This window comes from Gavia stellata, chromosome 12 (genome assembly GCF_030936135.1).
Source record: "Gavia stellata isolate bGavSte3 chromosome 12, bGavSte3.hap2, whole genome shotgun sequence".
NCBI classification, from domain to species: domain Eukaryota; kingdom Metazoa; phylum Chordata; class Aves; order Gaviiformes; family Gaviidae; genus Gavia; species Gavia stellata.
Genome location: NC_082605.1, coordinates 23,832,259 through 23,853,581, shown reverse-complemented (window position 1 = coordinate 23,853,581; position 21,323 = coordinate 23,832,259).

The following is a 21,323-nucleotide window of genomic DNA, read 5'->3' as shown; positions in this document are numbered from 1 at the left end:
GGGACCACAGGCTTGCTGAGGAGCTACGCACAGATTACAGGGCAACTGAACATGAACAAAGCCAAGAAAATGAAGCCAGATCTTTCCTTCCGCTTGCATGGATCTTGTCTTTATTAGAGCAAATCCCCAGAGGATGCATGGAAAAAAAATAATATCAGTATTCTTCACCTGAGCATCAGTACCTCTTCATAGCAATTGAAGGCAAAGCTGTCTATCAGATCATTGCTTTATAAAGGAATTTTTTGATATATACTCTCATAGCACTTGTGCAGAGCCCACTAGCTGGGACAGCCAGGGACGTGGCAATGCAGGGACAAACCCCTCTGCACAAGGACTTGCACACCGAGGCACACAGCTGGCGAGCACCACCGGCCAGGAGCATCGTCCCCAGCGTCCGGCAGACCCCGGCCGACCCCTCCATACCCCTCCCTGTTGCCTCTCCCTTGATGAGCTCCCCAGCCTTTTCTTGAAGACTTCAAGAACCAGAGATCTCACCAGGTTTGTTGCAGCGATGAGCCAGCATCGCCGTTTGGGCTGTGCGCCTGCTTTCCTGTTCGCATTGCTCTGGTTCCCATCACAACGCTGATTTCTGTCAGAGGGATGGACCAGCATCACATCTTTCACATTCGGCTTTAATCACCTTTGATCAGCTGAGACTAGAAAGCTCCTTTACTCCGTTTTGGGGGAAACAGCCTACGAAACTGAGAAACTACTGCGAATGGGCATCACCCAGCTGCTTTACGGGAGCTGCCAGAAGCTGGCTGGGAAGGAAACTCCTCTCCCGGTTCCCCACTTTTTCCCCCACGCACAATCGTGTGCAGCTGTAATTGCACTTGAGATGTGCCAGTGTAAAACCCATTTCCCTTATCTTTAAAGATATATCTTCCAGTTCATGCTTGTTGTGCTGATATTTATCTTAAATAATGTCAGCAAATGAACCCACCACGACTTTTATTTTTCAGATGCAATATTCTTGTCAGCAGTAGAGATCTTAAGTGCTCTTTCCTTTCACACCTGTTGGGTTGCAACAAGCTTTAAAAGCATAAATAGCCTTCCCCATAGCATAATGAAAGACCTTATTATAGCCTGGCATTAATCTTTCTAACCTATTTACAAGCAAAAAGGTCAAACTTGAATTTGACACTGAGGAAGGGAAGCAGGACTCATTATCTTCAGAAAGACTCAAGAAAAGGGATGAGCATAAGCATATGATAGTTTTGGAACTTTAATCCGTGTCCTAGCTTCTAATTAAAAATTATCCAGCAAAGCACTGCATTGCAAACGTCATTAGCTACAGGAAAAATGAAATTCCTAATTACTAAGCAAAAATGTTTTCATCGCAACAATTTATTTATTTTAAAAAGTTATCTTAACTGCTCAAAAATGTGTTCCCGTCCTTTTCCTTCTCCCTGTAAAAACTCTGCGTTACCCTTGTATTACCGAAGAGTCAGTAGGACATAACCACACACGGAGCGCGGTTTTTCCCAGGCGTTGCATGAAGGGCCCCTCACAAACCTCGTCTCACCCCGCATGGATCCCACTGAACTCCCCTCTCGCTGAAGTGCGGCTGTGGGCACCTCAGGCAGGGAAGGCAAAGTGGCTTTAGCAGCCAACCCTGCCACGGCGGCAGGAGCCCCGCTCCTCCGCTGCACCCCGGCACAGGGGCAGAGGCAGGGGATGCCGCTCCACGGCTGCTGCACGCAAGCTGCCTTAGGCGAGTACCCAGAAAGGGCATTTTTGCAAAACAAACCTCACCCCCAGGATCTGGGAAAGGGTTCGCTTTCTGCCTCTGCATGCCACACACAGCTCAGCTGTTCCTGAGGCTGTGCCTCCCTCTCCAGGCAGCCCAGGAGCTGGAATTGCTGCTGGTTGTCGTTTCATCAAACCTTGCTCCGAGCAAAAGTTAATTGACGTGGGCTTAAGGCGGTCAGCAATATCTGCTGGACAGCCCGTGCCACGGCTGCGAGGGCTGCTCGTTTCTGCCGCGGGTAACGATGCGGACAGCCTGCCAAATGGCTCTGATGGAAATCATCTCATGGAGCATGAGAGGTGTCATGCTGAGCTCCAGCTCAGGCTGCGAAGCTGCAGAATACAAAATACAAGACCACTGCTGGTGTTGTTATAACTGGGTATTTTTGTCCCATGTTCACGACGGCGTTGCTCAAGCCTTCGGGATTTCACCTTGCAATGTCGCAATCCACGCGTTCCCACATCACGTCCCCCAGCCCGTGCTCTCTGGAGGGTGCAGAGCAGAGGCACAGCACCCTCCCTCACCCTCCGGCAGACCTCCTGAGGCCAGGGCACAAATCCCACCAACGCACACCCCCCTGAACATCAGCCTTCCTTCTATGTTTGCCATCTCAAAGAATTCAAAGTGCCCCTGCGATAGGGATGTCACTGCTCCCTTTCCCCTCCCGTGTGACAGGGATCTCGCTCAGGGACACCCACAGGGCTTTTCCCACTCATTTCTCTGAACTTTGCTTGCAGGACTTTACTCCTAGTTGTATTTTCGTGAGGAAGCCCAGCAGGGATTAGCATTTCCAGCTGCACGGCCTCGGGGCAAGCTCCGACCCAGCCGGGTCTCAGCCCCCAGACAGCGTGAGCAGAGCTGCCACCGCCAAGCCTGTCCCTAGCAAAGCAACCTACCTCGTTCCTGGTCATGTCTGCAGAGACGTGCTCTCCAAACACGCTGCTGAATAGCACTAAACAGGTACTAAAATATTCTATGAACAGGAAAAAAAAATTGTTTTCCTCAACTGCTGGTTAATAATATTGAATTTCGTCCTGCATACTGTCCTCACTGCTACTGAAGAATAACGCACACCCTTATATACATGAGAGAGCGCTTGACGCTTTGCCCACTAATAGCCAAGGACCGTAATAACGCTGGGATAATCCAGCAACCAAAAAAACCAAAACCCCCCTGTAGTAACCCCCCTCCCAAGAGCCCTTGGGGGCGAGTTCACAGCCCGAGTGGGGCTGCACCACTTGGTACAAGTATTTGCAGTAATACTCCTTGAGTAGCTGACTACGCTCCTTGGACATCCGAGGGAGTCAATGTACAGAGATCGTATGTATTTATTCAGTGTGTTAACTGTATTTGTATGTGGTTATTGCATTTACGTGTATACTTAATGTATTTATTTAACTCTATGAAAAATGTGCCGGGAGATTTTTCAGTTTGTATCCATCTTCACCAAATGTAAATAAAACCAACCTCATTATGAGCCCTGCACAGGGCACCGTTTCCATTCGTGCTGAAAATTGATGTTGCCAAAATTGATACTATCTTATTTCTGCTGCAAGAATCACATTAAATTATGTTGCCTAACAAAGCAAGAAATAAATGTAGTAGGAAAACAGTGTCCAGCGCTCCCGGAGTTAGCAGTACAGCCTGTGCAGAGCCCAATACACCACTGTACACAATTCCTACCATAAAAAATATGCAACATGCCACTCATTTTTATGAGGTATTTCTTACCGGTGTCAGGCAGAAGGATGTGGCTACTGGGAGCATGGAGGATGCAAGTGCATCTCATAGTCAGCTGCATTCTGCGAACAATCTAGGAAATCATACATTAATGTAAACCAGTTGGGTTTTATATTCTCCTTTTTTATACAAAGAATCACTTTTTATGCATTTGAACAGCTGATCTTTGAAAAGGATGGGAGAGGACGGCTGGGTCTCAACTGCCTTTTGCCTGAGAAGTTGAAATAAGGACCATGAGGCAAGAAATCCTACAGCTCCAGTCGTAAGAGCGTCTTTGCTGTGTCACTCGGAGGAAATCAATACCACCCTCAGCTGGAAAATGCAGCCCGTATGCAGCAAATTGCTCATCTCCCCAGTTTCTTCCCAAACCCACGTTGCTGCAGATGCTGAGGATTTTGGGGGAGCTGAACCACACAGAACAGACCAAAATGCACTGATCTACTAAGAGAAACAAAACCATAAAACATGCGTTTTACAGACAATGAATATGTGCTTACATGGGATGTCTCCCTCCTCCTGCGTTCCTCAGGCTCTTATTCCCAGAGAATTCAAGTACCTGGAGAAAGAGATGAGGAGTTCACTAATTAGTCCTCTGGCAGTCATGTTGGGTTTTATTCTAAATAGCTCTTGTGATTCCTTAATGCCAAAGAAAGGAGGAGGGGGGAAAAAAAGAAGAAAACCAGGTGTCATGAGGACTTTTATGTCCCAGACTAAATAAATGCGCAGGATTATAGACAGTGCCTGAACCGAACAGCTTTCCTGCCTGGGGCAGGGAAGGAAAGGAAGGTGAAAAAACTGGCTTTCTTACAGCACATCCAATGGCATAAATCGGAGCAGCTTTTAGGTACAATCTGCTTTTTCAGGCACCACACGTCACTGGAATATTGAGTCTGGCCCCACCACCACTTTGCCAGGCATATAACTGGGACTATGGAACTACTGAGCTAGTTTTCTTGATTTACTACAGAAACCGTACTTTTGAAAACTTCATCCCTGCTGTGGGCATAATCAAGGGATAATTAGGACTTAGTGAAGCCAACAACCTTTCTGCTCTCACTCTTCCTCTGCTTTTCATGAGAAGAAGATAAGAGCTTGCACAGCATGCCAAAATTTTTTCCTTTATTTTTGTTATCACCTTGCTAACTGCTTCATGGTTTCCAAACCAGGCTACAGAAAAAGGCTCTCCTCCCCACACCCTTCCCCGAGCACAGTAAAACGCTGCAGCAGATTTATTATGATTATCACTCACTCACTTTCTAACATGACTATCAGTAAATGGCTCTCGGTAACTATTTGAAAGCATTTTCAAAATTTACTTTTAAATAAGATTTATAAAGCCCATAAAATTCCTTTCCAAAATCCAGGCATCCATTTATGAAAACAAGTCACTTCTGAAATAGCCTGTTATCACTATTTATGTCGTCACTTTTTGCCTTCACAGCTTATTTTTTGACTTCTCTCCTGTGCCAGGCAAGAGAACCAAGCCCAGCAAGGGGGGCCAAATGCTGCGGGACCAAAGGAAGCACGAGGACCCAAAACTTCATCCCCAAACCCCCTCATCACATTAGCAGGGCATCCTTACATCTGAGCAAATATACCTTTTCTCTCTGTTGGGCTTACTAGCTCTGCTTGGTGACTAAACATTCATGCTGGTGATTAAAGAAGCGGTATCGGGGTGCAGGGGTGGCCAGGAGATGGGAACCCCCGGACATCAAACTCCACGGACTGCATCCCAGCCGCGGGCGGGCGCAGATGCTGCGGCATGCGGGAGCGCGGAGGCATCCTGGAGCAAAGGCAGAGCTATTACCCAAGCAGATTGTGTCGCTTTACACGTGTCCTTTCCAGGGATCCTCTCAGCCATTCCAGGCTGTTAGGATGGCTCACAGGGTGTTTAAACAGTTTGGCTGCGTCCTCTGGATAATCATAATGGGCTACAGCCTACCGACACCCCCCACAAGATGTGATTCTATTCATGCTGACTTACCTGGCTGCAGCCCTCAGTCTGTCTCCTGGGAATATTTACAAGAAGCAGGGGACCTCTTGCCAAAACAGGGGGGAAAAAAAAGAAAGAAAAAAAGAAGGCAGTCGTCACTGTTTGCTGCCTTTCCGTACGCCTACCTACCTGCCATCTCCTACAGCCTGGGGATCACCCACTCCCAGTCACAGCAGTGTGCCCCGCAGCAACACATCTGCCATTTATACCAATTAATTTACTGTAAAGATCCTTTTGGGCTTGCAAATACTGAATGTAAAGTGACTATAAATGTGAATTATTAGCCTTTTATGAGCCTGAGCTCTCTCTATCTGCAAGTCACTTCTCTGGCAGCCGCTGCCGCTGGCAGATCAGTACACAGGTCAGGAAGGGTTCGCATTCATTTTGCCCCCCGTGCTTATCCCCGCTCCTTCGCAGCAGGGCTGGACTTTCTCTCTGCTTCGCCTGAGATGGCTGCTCCATCTGCCGGCTCCGGAGATGGGATTGCCTCCTTCCCCTTGGCGGGGAGGGTCAGGGCCGGCCGCTCGCCGCCGGCTGCGGGGCTCAGCCCGCTGCAAGGCACCAGCTGCAGCACCTCCCCAGCCCGGAAGAAATGTGCATCTTCCTCCCACCGCAGTAATAAAACAAACTTTAAAAATCCTCCTGGGTGGGTGGTTATGCTGCGGGAATGGGGCTCCGGAGGCACTAGGAACAGTGTGATCCCCCCCGGGGATGCGATCTCATGAGAGCTTCGCTCCCACCCAGGCACCGCTGCTTCGGGAGGAAATTATTTTTACGAAATAGACACTCAACTTACATTAAGAAACGTATCAGCGGGCTCTACTACTGCTTAAGATGATTTGGATTTGAGCTTTTCCACGGTGTGCCACCTGCTTTTAGCCAGGGACCCAGAAGGGAGAAGAAAAGGTGAAAAAGGTGCAGGACGCCGCGCAGTCATCTCCTACAGCAGGACTGCGATGGGGAGCGACGTAGCTGGCCAGGACCAAGAAACGGCAGACAGATCTTTCTGCAATGGCAGGAAACACCAAAGGACACATGCAATGCCACAGCACCGGCAAGCAGCACATCCCGTGCAGTGGTGTAATCCATTATTTATTAGTAGTAGTTTTTCTGTTTTTCTAGAAGCAGACATAGCCATGACATACAGCTGGGGACAAGGATGGCATTGTACCAAGTACAACACCATCATTAATGGATTTGGCTGGCAAGGCACTGAAAAACAATTCATCAACAATCCCTATCACCATCATCCTTGGCCAGCTACAATGGCTATATTACTATAGCGTGAAGAGCAATCCCGTAGATGCACAATATATGAAGTACAAAATGTGTTTTCCTAAACATCTGCGAGGCAGGCAAGCAACAAATTAACTTGTAATGAAGTCTGATAATGTGATGATTTGAGCATGACCTTTGTAAAAAGGGCAAAAAAAGTCTACCATCATTCATCAATGTTAATAAAGCGGTTGAGGTCTTTACTAAGTAGGTGTCCATCAAGGGTACGTTGCCAAATTGCTACACAGGTAGTCTTAATTAGTGCCTAGCGGGGCAGGTCACGCTAGACACGGGCTATATAGCGAAGAAGAGTTCAGTTTTAGACATTAAGAATTGTATTGGTATCGGAGACGAGATGGGAGCTTCACCGGCTTGTGACCCAAATCCAAATGGAAACAGCTGGGGTAACCCTCCAGAAACACCCCCAGGACCAATCCAAAGGAGACAAGGGGAGAGCCGCAGCTCAGAGGAGTGGGAAGTAATTGCGGGAGTGGAGCAGCGTGGGGTTTTATGGAGGTGGCACCAGCCATCAAGTGACCAAGCACAGCCAGCACCGACCCTGGGCAAACAGAGCCCCACAGATCCAACAGAAAAAGCCTTTGCAGGGATTCTTCATGTTTGCCTTTGTTAAAAACAGATGGGACATTGTTTAAGAACATTTAAGAGCAGCACAGAAATTACCTGGACCTCTCCTGGTTGCTACCACCTGTGGAAGGTGCCGCGGCTTCGGTAGGGACCCTCCACACCGGCAGGGGACCGGGACCCACAAGGAGGGGGCAGATAACCCAGCAACACGTTACACCTGTGGGAGCCACGAAACCACCCAAAAATGGTCTGAAACACCTGGAATTATGCCAGCAAGGCACCACGTCATCACAAAGCTGGGTCTTGATGCTCCTCGCTGCCCTTCTCTGCCAAGCCCGTAGCACAGCACTTGCCAGCATAGCAAGAAAAACAGGCGGTATAAAAAAAAGCCGTCTCTGAAGTGTTGCTTCACAGCCCAGTTCCTCATTGTTGGTGCCCAGGGCTGCTGGCAGGCTCAGCACCAGAAGACTGAACTTCCCATTTTGCAGGTGGAGCCCAGCCAGAAACCACGGATTGCAAAAAATCAGGCACCACCGAGAGACACCACAGTCTGGTTTAATTAACGGCAACGTCCTCTCTACATTACTCAATTTTGTGGGACAAAGGTGTGACTTAAATCATGTTTAATGGGTGAATAACTAAGGAGAACTACAAAGCTATTAAAAAAAACCCCTTAGCCATGCCCGCTGCACCCCGGTGCTGCAGAATTATGATCCGCAGCGAGCACAGCGTGCCGGGGAAGCAAAAGGTGTGTTGTGAAACAACAAAAAGGAGCACATTAAATCACGCCTGTCCTGCGGAGGCCTGCGGTGGGTTTGTAGAGCCTGATTTCTTAAAAAGTAACTGCGGCTGATAGAGCGGAGACGCAGACGCATGTCTCTGATAGGAAACTTCTCCCCTGTCAGAGTGATCTAATATTTGTTACTCGCTATTCCTCTCATTTTCCTGTGGCATTTCAGCGCAGGGCCATGGCTATAAACAACAACAGGGGTTTTACGGCCAAACTTCAGCATGCTCTCGCCTTCTCCGCTGCTAACTTTTTATTTTTTTACTGGAGAGGGAAGGAAATGAAGGTGGTGGCATTTACAACACAAACACAGCACTAAATTCACCTGAGAAACACACCCGCCAGGATGCTGGGCTGGAGTTGCAAGTGCTTGAAAGTAAGAATGAGGCAACAAAAACAGCAAAAAAAAAAAATTAATTTTGCTCAAAATGAGAAGAAAGACATTCTCTAGAAATTAAGTAAGTTCATATCCTCAGGTATAAAAAAACCCCAACTTTTAAAAGCATGCTTTGACATCTAAACCTAAAATACATCTAAATTATTTTAATTATTAGAACTATGAGTATATTTTACTGTGTTGACATAAACAAAACCTCACCCTAGAGGACCCCGTGGAGGTCTGAGTAAGCTAACCTTTTTTATCCTCTATTTTAGAACAGTAACAAGCATCTGCTTTCTAATTTCCACAGCACCGGAGAAGCACCGGAGCGGCTGGAGCTCCCAGCTGCCTCCCTGGGGCCGAGCCCCGGCACCTTCAGCGCAAGGTCCCCGCTCCCGCGGGGCTGGGGTGCGCGGGGGGTGCAGAACCTTCTTGCTAATCGAAAAGCAAACCAGGCTTCGGCTGGTCTTCTCAACCCACTTTCCACCACCGTGGCAATGCCCAGTTCCTGTGCCGTACCCGAACAGGAGGTAGGGAGCCCGCTTGCTTTTCGCCTTGGAACAAAGCAAAGAGAACATCGCGGATTTTACATATTTTTTCCAGGCGTGGCTGTGCAGGCTTTACCCACCCCAGCGCCCGGGGAGCTACCGGCGAGGGGGTCTCGGCACAGGCGGGCTCAGCAGCTGCACCTCGCGGGAGGATGCTCAACGTTTTTTAATGGTGCTATGTACAGCACCACTGCCGCAGCCGCAACAGCCCCCGCTGAGGCACGCAGCCACCTCCTCGCTTCGCTGGCTTTCATTACAGCAAATTTCCAGCGACAACCCAGACCCCCAAACCACCTCATCTTCGAAACAGCCAGAGGCTGAGAGGTAAAATACAAACATTGTCAAGACAGTTTGGTATTAGCAGTCTAACATCATTATAGAGCTAAGTGCTAGGGAAGAAATCCAATGAGCCATCTGTAGAAAGAATAGGTATTACACACCCCTAACAGGCATGGCCAATAAATGTATTTATCAGTTTAAAAATGCTAAATGAGTCTATCAGTCTGTTCCATTTCATTTCTTTCACAGAATATTTCTCCAGATAAATATAAGGATGTTGAAAGATCTTCATCTCTGCAGCTTGTTAGGAATCTAGATTTTTTTGAAAAAGCCTAAAAAATAAAAATCCGAGGGTCTCTGCAGGGTTTTTTTCTAAGGCTCGCTCACTGTAGGAAAATGCGCACACCCCCCTTCGCTTTTCCTTGCTTTCAAGTTTGTGAAACATCTCCTGAATAAGCTTGTTCATTATTATTAGGATTCAAAATAATTTATGAAAAGAGGGCTGTGGACATACACGCTAGTACAGACAAGAGAGCTCCCAGTTCTTTCTGGGACCTGTCCTCAGGCACGGGCTCTATCCTGGCAAAGAAGTGGTTAATGTAACTACAGGTTTATCATACTCATCCCCAAATTCCCGCCTGCCCGTTCTCTGCTGGGCTGGCCAGGGTGACCATGGTGGACCTGAGGTCAAGGCCACCAGCAGCGCCGTGCGTGGCGCCGGGCAGCCGATTTCACAGCCCGCTTTGTGCCGGCTCAGCACAAACCCTTACTTTGCCGGTATGTCAGGAACGAAAGCAGCGGGTATTTTATGGCTTGTGGAGGTTAGATGCTGCAGAGTGGGACCGGGTCTCCTCCTGCCCCGCGAGGGAGCTGGGGAGGGGCAGGGATCGTGGGGACGGTGCAGACGGGCTCAGTTCCGCAGGGCTGGAAGGCGTGAAACCAAAACCCCTCGGTCCTGTCTAGAAACGCGTGGGAGCTACAAACTCTTAAAGAAGTTGTGAAGGGAAAGCGTCCCATGTCCGGTATCACGTAGACACCATCAGATGTGAGCCTCTGCCTCACCTCAGCTTTGAACCTCCTTTCAAGCAGCCTCAGTGGAGAGGAAGATTAGCTGGTTTTATGCTGGGGAGATAATACATATCTTTTCTATTTATTAAGGTTCAGAAGCAGTTTGAACCACAATGGTTTTTATTCATAAGGTGATTTGCCTTTCAGATCTCTCAGGTAGATGGCTGCGTTAGTGATCCAACCTGCTTTCACCAAGTGAAGGACAAAGGCTGATTGCTCATCCCCAATCTTTTGGCAAATGCATCAAGTATTTATTGTAAAAGAGGGTGAGAAGGGAACCTTTTAAAAAAGTTGTGGCTTATTTTTTAACTACTTTAAAGCAGTTTGTCTACAGAAAGAGTCATTGAAACACAGAGAGCATAAAAGTAACCGTATTCATATCCATTTTGTCTTCAGAAATGTTTCCTAGGACATTAGCCTTGTGTTGGGGATAGAAAACTCCCAGGACCCACGGAAAGCAGGTTTCCTCACCCCTTTCATTGTACTTGCCTTCCTAAAACTGCAGTGTGAATGCCAGGCAAGTGCTGGGTCCCACACTGAAATGGCTTTGTAATCCCCAGCACCCAACAGGTCAAGCAGATTGTCTGAGGTGTCTCTATTCTCAGCCTTATAAATGATTGATTTAGTTCACCTCTAATACAGCGGGGAAAACTCAAGTTTCGCTTGTATGGTATTCATAAATGATGCATCAATGCAATTCATGATTCATTTCTACATGCTTTTTACATGCCTATCCATCACTTCAAGCATCGCCGGGCACAGAAGCTGCACAACCTCCCCAGGGGAGTCCCCTGGGTACCCCCAAAGGTCGGGCAGCTGTAAATCAGGAGGATGCTTTGCCCTGGGAGCTTGCTACTTCGTGCAGAGCCGCACCACGGAGCTCTGAGCACGGGAGTGAAGTAAAGGTATAATCTTCAAAGGAATCTGAGCAAGTCGCACATCCAAGCAGGATTCCCATACTCGCCCTCCCTAAGTTCCCAGCCCAGGTGCTTAGACCCGGCTGCCCCGAAGCCGTCACCCACCGCTGCCGGCAGCCCATGGCATACAAACCTCGCCCGACCAGGCGTTCGTGGCTACCGTGCAACCGCTGTGATAGCTGTCTGGTACGTTACTTCACTTTTCACAGTGGTAGTGGATGAAGGGTATGCATGGCTAAGGATTTAAACCTGCACCGAGCTTTCTCCTCTCTCTCCTTACCTTCCTAGGGAATCAAAGGACAAGATTCACACCATGGAAGTCTGCGTTCCCACCTTGAATTCATTCGCTTCTGCAACCAGCTGCCATTTTGTATGCAAAGCTAGACAAAACACAGCACAAAAGGAAAAATCAGTAAACACGAAATTGCACTCACAATTCAAAGGCTGCGAGAGAAAAGGGTACGGTCCTACGATGAGACACACATCCAAATGTCTTTCAGAAACGCATTCATTTAGGCGAGTTAAACCATCTACCATGGATGTTAATAAATCAGCCATGTTCTTGAAGTTACTTAGGCACCAGGGCTTTGAAAATTGTCCCAGCTTAACTAAGATATTTTGGCAAAATTGTATGATAGAGAGGGGCAGATGCCTCCCGGGTGAGAGGGGAAGCCTCTGTCCCACCAGCGTGCCCCAGCTATGGCTGGTGATGGATGTTACGGGCCAGACCCTGAATGCGTTACCCACATCACCAGGAATCACTCACTGCAGTCTGATTAGGCCGGTTTTACTAAAACATCAGTTTTACCAAAGCCTGCAGCTTGGCACCGTCATTGGTGAGCTCTGCTCCGAACTGCTGCCGCGGAGAGCGGGGGCCAGCCGGACCCCGGCAGATGCTGGACCAGGAGCCGCGCCGGGAGGGGACGGCTGCTTCCAGCTCCTCACACCACAACCAGGGCTTTGTATGCTCAGTGCTTTTTGAAACATGGACCCAAATAATCCATTTCTGCAGAAAAGATAGGCCTACATCATTATCTGTCCTTTGCACTGCCAGGCAATGTATATTAAAATGTTTGAATAGAGAATCCTGCAGTAAATCCGGTTTCGATTTATTTTTTTGCCTTCTGAAAAGCATAAAAAATAGAAGTGAATAGAATAACCAAGAAAAGATAAAAATTCTCGTCGTCTTTCTTTTAAATTGAAGTTTACCTAAGTTACACAAATGCACCATTTTAGCAGCACGTTTTACACTTCAAAGGATTTCTATGTTTATATTAAAACCTTGATCAGTGGGATTTATTATTTAACTAATTCCATTTGCAGGAACAATCGAGAGATACAGCAATCTTCATTTTAGTGAGTTTTTCTTTATAATATGTTTTCCATTTGGCAGGCAGAGGAAGGGTAACCATCAGTCACCAAGCCCTATAGTTCATTTTATCAGACTCGCAGAGCTTTGACTGAGCCTGCACTTGTAACACCCTCGTCCCCACATCCCACCCTGAGAAACACAATTGCTAAAATTACCAAGCACACAACATCCACCGCGCTCTCCGCGCACAACTTGGCTAACTCCGTGGGGAATTGCACCCAGCTTGTGCAGCGGTTTGGGCTTCAACATTCATAGGGAATAACCAGAGCTTCCATGTGATGCACCAGTAGCCGCCGCACAGAAACGGTCCATGGCTTTACAGAAAGAGCGTTCGAAACTGCCTGTCTCTCTCTCTTGCAGATCAACAGGAACATCCCGATCCTTTGAAAAACAAGTAGCATTTAAAAAGGGATATTTAGAAAAAATGCACTTGAATGAGTGATAGTGGTAAGAGTTTATCCACCTGTGTCAGAATGGACGTGCCAGTCGGAAGATGGGGCAAACCGCTCCGGGTCTGCAAGTCCTTGTAGGTGCACGTTAGAGAAGCGGGGAAGATAAATTCACAGAATCACAGAATCATTGAGGTTGGAAAAGACCTGTAAGATCACCAAGTCCAACCATCAACCCAACCCCACCATGCCCACTAAACCATGTCCCACAGTGCCACGTCCACACGTTCCTTGAACACCTCCAGGGATGGGGACTCCACCACCTCCCTGGGCAGCCTCTTCCAGTGCTTCACCACTCTCTCAGGGAAGAGAGACTCCAGTGCGGGGAAGCAAGTCTGTCTCACCTGCTTTACACACAGTGGTCCTGCTGCCGGGCCGGGGTTGCAGATGTCACCAGCGGTGACAGAGCGATCAGCATTCGTGCCCAGCATAGTTAGCACTCTACAGTTTTGCTGTAATTATATATCTGAGAAAATAAACCAAAGTTATATAGGTGCTTCTTGCTTACACTAAGCTTTCTTTGAATGGATGCTTTTATTTTTACGTAATGGTATAAACATGTAACAATTCTTATTAAAAAAAGAGCAAAAAATACATAAACCAGAACTTAACAGGGGTAAGTCAACACAGCTCAGCTTAGTGCAATTAATTGTACTCCACTTGCAAGGCTATTGTTAACCTTACAATGACCTGTTAACCACAGAGTGACCTGCTAACCCACTTTCTCAAGCAGGTTGTCAAAAATCTCTGTGGGAATGAAGTGCTGAACTTCCCCGAGTCTCAAGGCACCCCTACGCTCCTTTGGCACAACAAGGCTTCCCCCATTGCTGGATCACCCAAGAATAACTTGTGATGAAACAGGAACATTTAATTGCTACCTTGGTCAGAATTTACCCCTTGGGACAGTGTCTTCAGGCAGGATTTGCCCATGGAAAGGTTGTGCAAGTGCAGAAGTCCTGCACAGTGGTCCCCAGGAGGTGGGTTGGCACTCATTCCCGTAGTCATTAACAAATGTTTCCCTTGTCCTTGAGATCTTTCCATTAAACACACCCCTGTCTCCCGCAGAAAGCAAGCTTGACCTTTTCTATAGAATTAAGAGCCAATTTATTGCATATTTTAAATTCGTAATGAGATCAAAAGGGATAATGCTAAGATGACCTGGAGATCAGCCCAAGACACGAGAGATAATTGTTTCCTTAATTGTGATGCCTGAATTAAATTACTTTTGAACTCTGTGTACTCAGATGATATGTAAAATGGAGGTCTCGGCAGCCCGTGGTCATTAATACTCCACTGGCAGCTCTTGCAGGAGGAGGGGTCTTCACCTCTCGCTGCGGTTCAGGCGATCACATCCCCGCATGCCTACGCCCCTCGCCACTTGCAGATACATACCGTAGTCTTCACTTTCTGCTCCCAACAGCCGCTCACCGGTGCAGTCACTTGTGCCAGAGCCACCAAATCCCAGCCAGGACAGCTGCGTTTCCCACTCCATTCCTAGGACTTAAATTTAATGCAGACTTTGCTCAGGTGGGGAAAAAAACCCAAAACATACATCCAGTGAGAGGTGTTTAGAGGAGGACCAGCAGCTGCACCCATCAGCCGTCTTTGCTTATGAAAGAAAATTTTTAATCTAATTTGAGAGTGATATCTGAAGCCACTCATTTTTGCTCAGAAAACAAATATTTTTCTTAAAAACAGCCAGATGCTCTCTATCAGGAAAAACAAGCCACATTGCTTGCAGGGAAAGTTTTGTTCAACGATACAGATAGCTCCCAGAGAAACCTATGAATTAGGGCTTATCTAGCACCCGCAGGCACAGGGACAGGTGCTTACTTGATGGAAAACCAAAGACATCAGGTTTTACAAAAAAGGTTTACTTTAGGAAGACTTGATAAATCATTGTCTAAGGTTTTAATGAGTAGAAAATCGATAGTTATAGGCTGGCTGGCTGCTTATAGATGATGCTAATAGGTGAGCAGGCGTCCTGTTGGTGCCCTCACATCCCTCTGTAGCACGTAGCACACTTGGTAATGTGTTTGTAACACCTATGGATTGTTTATTAAGCACTTGCAGTTATGTTTTATAACTCTACTGTTTGCCCAGTGAGAGTTTACAGAATCACAGAATCACAGAATCATTAAGGTTGGAAAAGACCTGTAAGATCATCAAGTCCAACCATCACCCCAACCCCACCATGACCACTAAACCATGTCCTGCAGTGCCACGTCCACACGTTCCTTGAACACCTCCAGGGATGGGGACTCCACCACCTCCCTGGGCAGCCTCTTCCAGTGCTTCACCGCTCTCTCAGGAAAGACATTTTTCCTAATATCCAGCCTAAACCTCCCCTGGCGCAATTTGAGGCCATTTCCTCTTGTCCTGTCACTCGTCACTTGGGAGAAGAGGCCAACACCCACGATTCAATTAACATACAAATAGGGAGTTATTTACTAATCAAACATAGACTGGTCATCCCTTTCCTGGGATGCAGGGCACCAGCTCCAGGGATCACAGTCACTGCGCTTCACTCCATCAGTTGAAAGCTGCATCTTAGAATCATGCAATCATTTAGGTTGGAAAAGACCTTTAAAACCATCGAGTCCAACTATAAACCTAGCACTGCCAACTCCACCACTGAACCACGTCCCTAAATGCCACATCTACACATCTTTTAAATACCTCCAGGGATGGGGACTCAACCATTTCTCTTGATCTTTTGCAGATATCCTCTTTCCAAACTGTACTGAATAACTAGAATTTAGGACAAGAGGAAATGGCCTCAAGTTGCACCAGGGGAGGTTCAGGCTGGATATTAGGAAAAATGTCTTTCCTGAGAGAGCGGTGAAGCACTGGAAGAGGCTGCCCAGGGAGGTGGTGGAGTCACCATCCCTGGAGGTGAACATCTGGACGTGGCACTGCAGGACATGGTTTAGTGGGCATGGTGGGGTTGGGTTGGTGGTTGGACTTGATGATCTTACAGGTCTTTTCCAACCTTAGCGATTCTGTGATTCTGTAATTATTACACAGAAATGCCAGTATAAGCCTCCAGCTAACCACGATCATTTGTTTTTGAAATACAGGTTAAAATTACAAAACATACCAGGAGATTTTGACTTGATACCCCTGAAGAGTCCCTGATTGCCAGAAGCAAACACAAAGCCAACATGTTCCTATTCATTAGCCTTGTTTGGAAAACGCTGAACAGTGTTAACAGCACACAAGGACAGACAGCTCTCACTACACTGCTCCGAAACTGCAGCGAGTTGGAGTCACAGACGTTTTATGCTGTACGCAGAGAGGCCTCTGGTTTCCTCTCCAACCCCGAGAACAAGCGCTGGAAGCAGCACGACGCTCCTGAAAGCATCACTGGGTCCATCCCACCATCCCAACTGCACCAAGTGATGCCTGGAGAGCCTCGGTGATGGGGAGGGCTGGGAGCTCCCAGCTCATGCCACCAGCTCCCGGCTCGCAGGGGAGAACAGAGAGACCGGAGGCACAGCCAGGCAAATAGCCATGGCTGTATGAGGCCACTCGTACCTCAAAGCTTTCCATGCCCACTCCTGATTTATAACTGCATGGTGCTTCCCGACTGCTTCGCTTGAAGGAAAAATTTCTGTTTTCTCAAAATGCACATTTTCAAAGACAATGCTACACAATTTGTCCTGTTTCTTCCACAATATCAGCATACTTGAAATAAAAAAAAATAATTAATTAACCAACAAATTCCTGCCAAAACACCACCGGTTTCAGAGCCACACAAAATGGCTCCAGTGGGCAGATCGACTCCTCTGCTGCTTCCGCAGCGACAGGCAGAGTCCCACCGTGAACCTGGCAGCGTAATTCTCCCCCAGTCTCAGCTAAAAAGCTGGATTTCCCACTGTCATTATCCCAGGTGTCTCTGGGCATGCTGACTAATTTAGACATATAAACTCTACTGCACCTCCAGAACAGCAAGTCATTATTTACAGGGGGAAAAAATTAATTTAGATTAAAGCTCCCCCCAAAAACAGATTTTATCACTATATCCATTTCTTATGAGCAAAGCAAGCATCTCGCCAAAAGCTGTTTGCATTTGCATGTCACCATTTGTGTACAGGCTCTAAAATGGAAATCCCTCCCACGGGTGACTCTAAATCCTGTCTCTCACCCTTCCCTTGTTTAATCCCTCCGCCTCGTTTGTCCTTGTGCGCATCCCCCGTCGTTTGCAGGACAGGCTTCTCATGCACTTGCACGGCACCCGGCACAGTGAGGCCCCAACCCCGCTTGGGGCTGTAAGTGCCGCTGCAGTGTAAGCGGTAGCCTGGTGGTTTTTCACCCCTAAATGATCTGTCAATGGCCCTTTGCCGGCTGGCTGTAGCAAAGTGGTATTTTGAAACCATTCATGCTGATGATTAGCTAATACTTGTTGAGCCAGCAGTGTAAAAATTAGATGAATTGGCTTCATATGGAAGTCAGCCCTCTAATCAATGTGCTTTAGTTCATGCAATTCCTATTGAATTCATAAGTACAACAATAACTGGTGAAGATTACAGCTCTGTACCTGACAGCTCACAACAGCTTTACAGTAATAGAGCTGCGGTTTGAATAACCTTTTAAAAATTGCCTACTGCTATCCTTTTTAAAGGGTGAAGCAGCTGCAAGAAGGTCATTATTTTTAATCTGTTATTCCTATTGATCATTTGCACGAGAGCAGATACGTAGCAAGGAACTGTTCGTCCTGGAGGAAACATCCTCTCCCCGTTGGGGTAAGCGGGATCGCACCCACCCCAGCAGCACTTCCTTCACACCACACGTTCTCCCGAGACTCGTCATAAATCACTGGTGATATGAATTACTCAGCTTATTCCAAAACTTGGTTTTCATTGACCAAATCTCCCAAGTTAAACAGCCAGCCCGAAGACCTATGGTCTCTGCTTTGCCTGCAGAGAGAGCTGGACCAGCCCAGGAGTGACCGCAGAGCTTTGAACAACATTAAAACCTTCTGGACCTCATCCCAGTTGAGCCCATTAAGAGTTTCCTTTAGTTACGGAGTACAGAGCAGCATCCTTACTACATACCTGATGGTGACTTCTCTGAGACCTAACAGGGTTGTCAGTCCCAAAGCAATTTCTTTGCAGAGGGCGTAGAAGCATCCTTTTTTCTCCTAGGATAGAAACACCTATTTCCCTGTATGGAGAGAAAGCAACACGCCGGCTGGTCTTAACGCTCGTTTTGACAAGAGGCTGCTTCTGTTCAAAATTTCATTCAGTGGGGGCTGGGGGTTCAGCACAGGCTCCGTTAAGAGTCCCAGCTGCAGGAAAACACTGACTACTGCTGCCAGGTCCTACCTGCCCAGCCCTACCTCGCCTTCAGCATTAAAGCAAAGGCAAGATGCGTGTGTCGTGCCAAAGGGTGATTAATCCTGAGGCTGCTAAGCAGGGTCCGCAGCCGCTGTGTCGTTCCACGTCGGTGACGGGGACACCGGCCACCACCGTCACGGGCAGTGAGGGGAAGGAGAGAATTTCTCACACTCAACTTCACCTTGGTCCGCAGCCCTCAGCACAGGTTGCTGTGAAGGGTGGATACAGACATTGCTATGCTTATTACACTGCTTTTTATACATTATTTATAAGTGGTTAAGATTGTAGAGCTGTTATAAGTATCGGCAAACGTGAATAGCATTCATTTTAAACAGTTTGTAATAGCTATCAAGTGGTTACAGCTTTTATTATAAATAGCTTACAGATTTGCTGAGTTCTCTAACTTGCAAAAACAACTGATCATTTAATAAAAACATTAATGTGAAGTGCAACTGCAAGTTATTAACCTGAATATGAAAACGTATTTAAACCTTATAAGAAGGTCCAATTAGAGATAGAGAAGACATAACAGCATGTCACTGTATTTTCAGCATAGGTGATTCAAAGAATAAGGAATTGAAAGATAACATTAAAATGAATAATATATTAGCAACCTCTTGCATATGCCAGATTCCAAGCTCACACTGGTAGGCTGCCAAATTAAATCTACTGAAATGCATCAATTTACACCTTTGCAAGGGGTTTGGCCCCAGACAGATGCAAATAACTTCACACGCCTGGTCTCACGGCCATGGAGTGCTGGGGTAGATGAATGAGCTGTGTGGGAAGTTATAAGGTCAGGCAGAGCCTCGGGTGGGAGCTGGAATGAATCTTCGAGGCGGGAAGAGCTACAGGGGGGTGACAGCCGGGGGGGTGACAGCCGGAGCGGGGAACTGGTTGTGTAAGTGGCTACGGACAAGAATACAAGTACAATAGCGGGGTAAAAGGACCAATTCCTCTTTCCTTATACAACAGCACCTGGGTAGGGAAAGGAGTACTTTTAAACTGAAAATATAGCCACAAAGGCTGCATTTAAGGCAGCGCCGTGTCCCACAGCCCCGCTGGCAGAGCACGGGGAGGCGTGCTGTCACGGATGATGCAGCTGCAGCACCAAGAGGCACGTGGGAACGCCAGCACGGGCAACATCAGAGACCGGCTCGGTTCCTCTCCCCGCCGCGGCTGGGCTCACCCAGTACAACACCTTCTCAGGTTCAGGAGGCAGACACGGCCTCGCCTTTTCTTTGTGCCCATGGCATCGCCGGCCGACGGAGCAGGGATGGAGCTCTGTTCAGAGTGAATCCAGCAACACAGGAGCAACCGGCTGGGAGCAAGGGTTTATCAGAAGAAGCAAGACCAAGGCTGGCATCAGTCAGCATCTCTTGGTGGAAGCCAACAGAGCTAATCCCTGTCACCTGCTGAATAGCCAGCCCTCTAAATGTGCCCGTGTAACTGCTCTATCTGCACCGTGCACACTCACGGCTGCCAGTCACGCCTTACACTTTACAAATGCATTGAACGCATATGCAAACTGCAAGCAAAAATCATGTAAACTGTCCTTTTTCTACTCATAATTGCATTTTTTTATTCATTTTCTCTAGCCAAAAGATACATTTTTATACACACAGTGGTGGGAGCACACACAGACGTGCGTGTTACACGCTCCCACCCACGTGAACTAATGAGAAACCATTCAGATGGAAACAATGAGATTTTACCTTATAGCTAACTGGGTAAATGGCATGGTGTGCTGAAACCTGGAATAATAAATCTAGAAGCAAGATACAAAGAAGGGTGAATATCAAGTAAATTAAAGGGTTTGCAGGAGGCTGATTGGAAAAAAAACCACTCAGACAATTACCATCAAAAAAATCCACAAAGCCTCCAGCTAGAAGTCCAGCTTCAGTAGAGGAAGATGAAATCAAAGCAGAAAACAAGATTGGTGGTTGTAAAAAGTGGAGAAATCTGTTATAAATCAGATAAAGACGCTGAGGTCCCCAGGAGGACACTCTCTGGTAGTGTTCACCTATAGCAAGGGGGAAATAACTGCTTTGGAGGAGGTCAATGCAGAGCATTCAAAAGCCCATTAACAATATAACCCGCATTAAAAAGTGAAGCACCATCAGCCCAGGTGAGCCCGCGTTTCATTTGCACACCCAGGCTTCAGAAGAGGGAAGACACAGGTCGCTGCAGGAGATGAAATGCAAGGTCACCGGAGTGAGCAGCACCCCTCCCACTGCTTCCCTCCAGCCCCCTCCTGCCGACATGAGCAAGGGGAAGCACAGCACCCCGTGGACCCACTGGAAAAGTAGTGAATGAGTGGAACAGGCTGCCCAGGGAGGTGGTGGAGTCACCATCCCTGGAGGTGTTCAAGGAAGGTGTGGACGTGGCACTGCGGGACATGGTTTAGTGGGCATGGTGGGGTTGGGTTGATGGTTGGACTTGGTGGTCTTACAGGTCTTGTCCAACCTTAGTGATTCTGTGAAAAGTCCACCCCAGCAGGTAGTTTTACGACCATCTGTGTTATGTCAGTGCTGGAGAACTGCAGCTGGGACCTGGTCTGCCTGGCGGAGCCCCACAGTCCTCCCACAGCATCGTTTCTTATCAACTGCATGCAACCCCCCCAAAAAAGTGTATTTTCCTAAAGCCATATTTCATGGACCCTGCAAAAACAAGCAGTGAACCTGCTGGGTACTGGTCACCAGTACCCCTGTACTGGTCAACAAAATGCAATTTCAGTCTTTAGCCCTCTCTCCTACAATAGTATGTGTAAAAGACGCATAAAAATTAAAAATAATCCCTAAATTTGAAAGCAGATGTGCAACTTCAAGTTCATTAAGAGAGC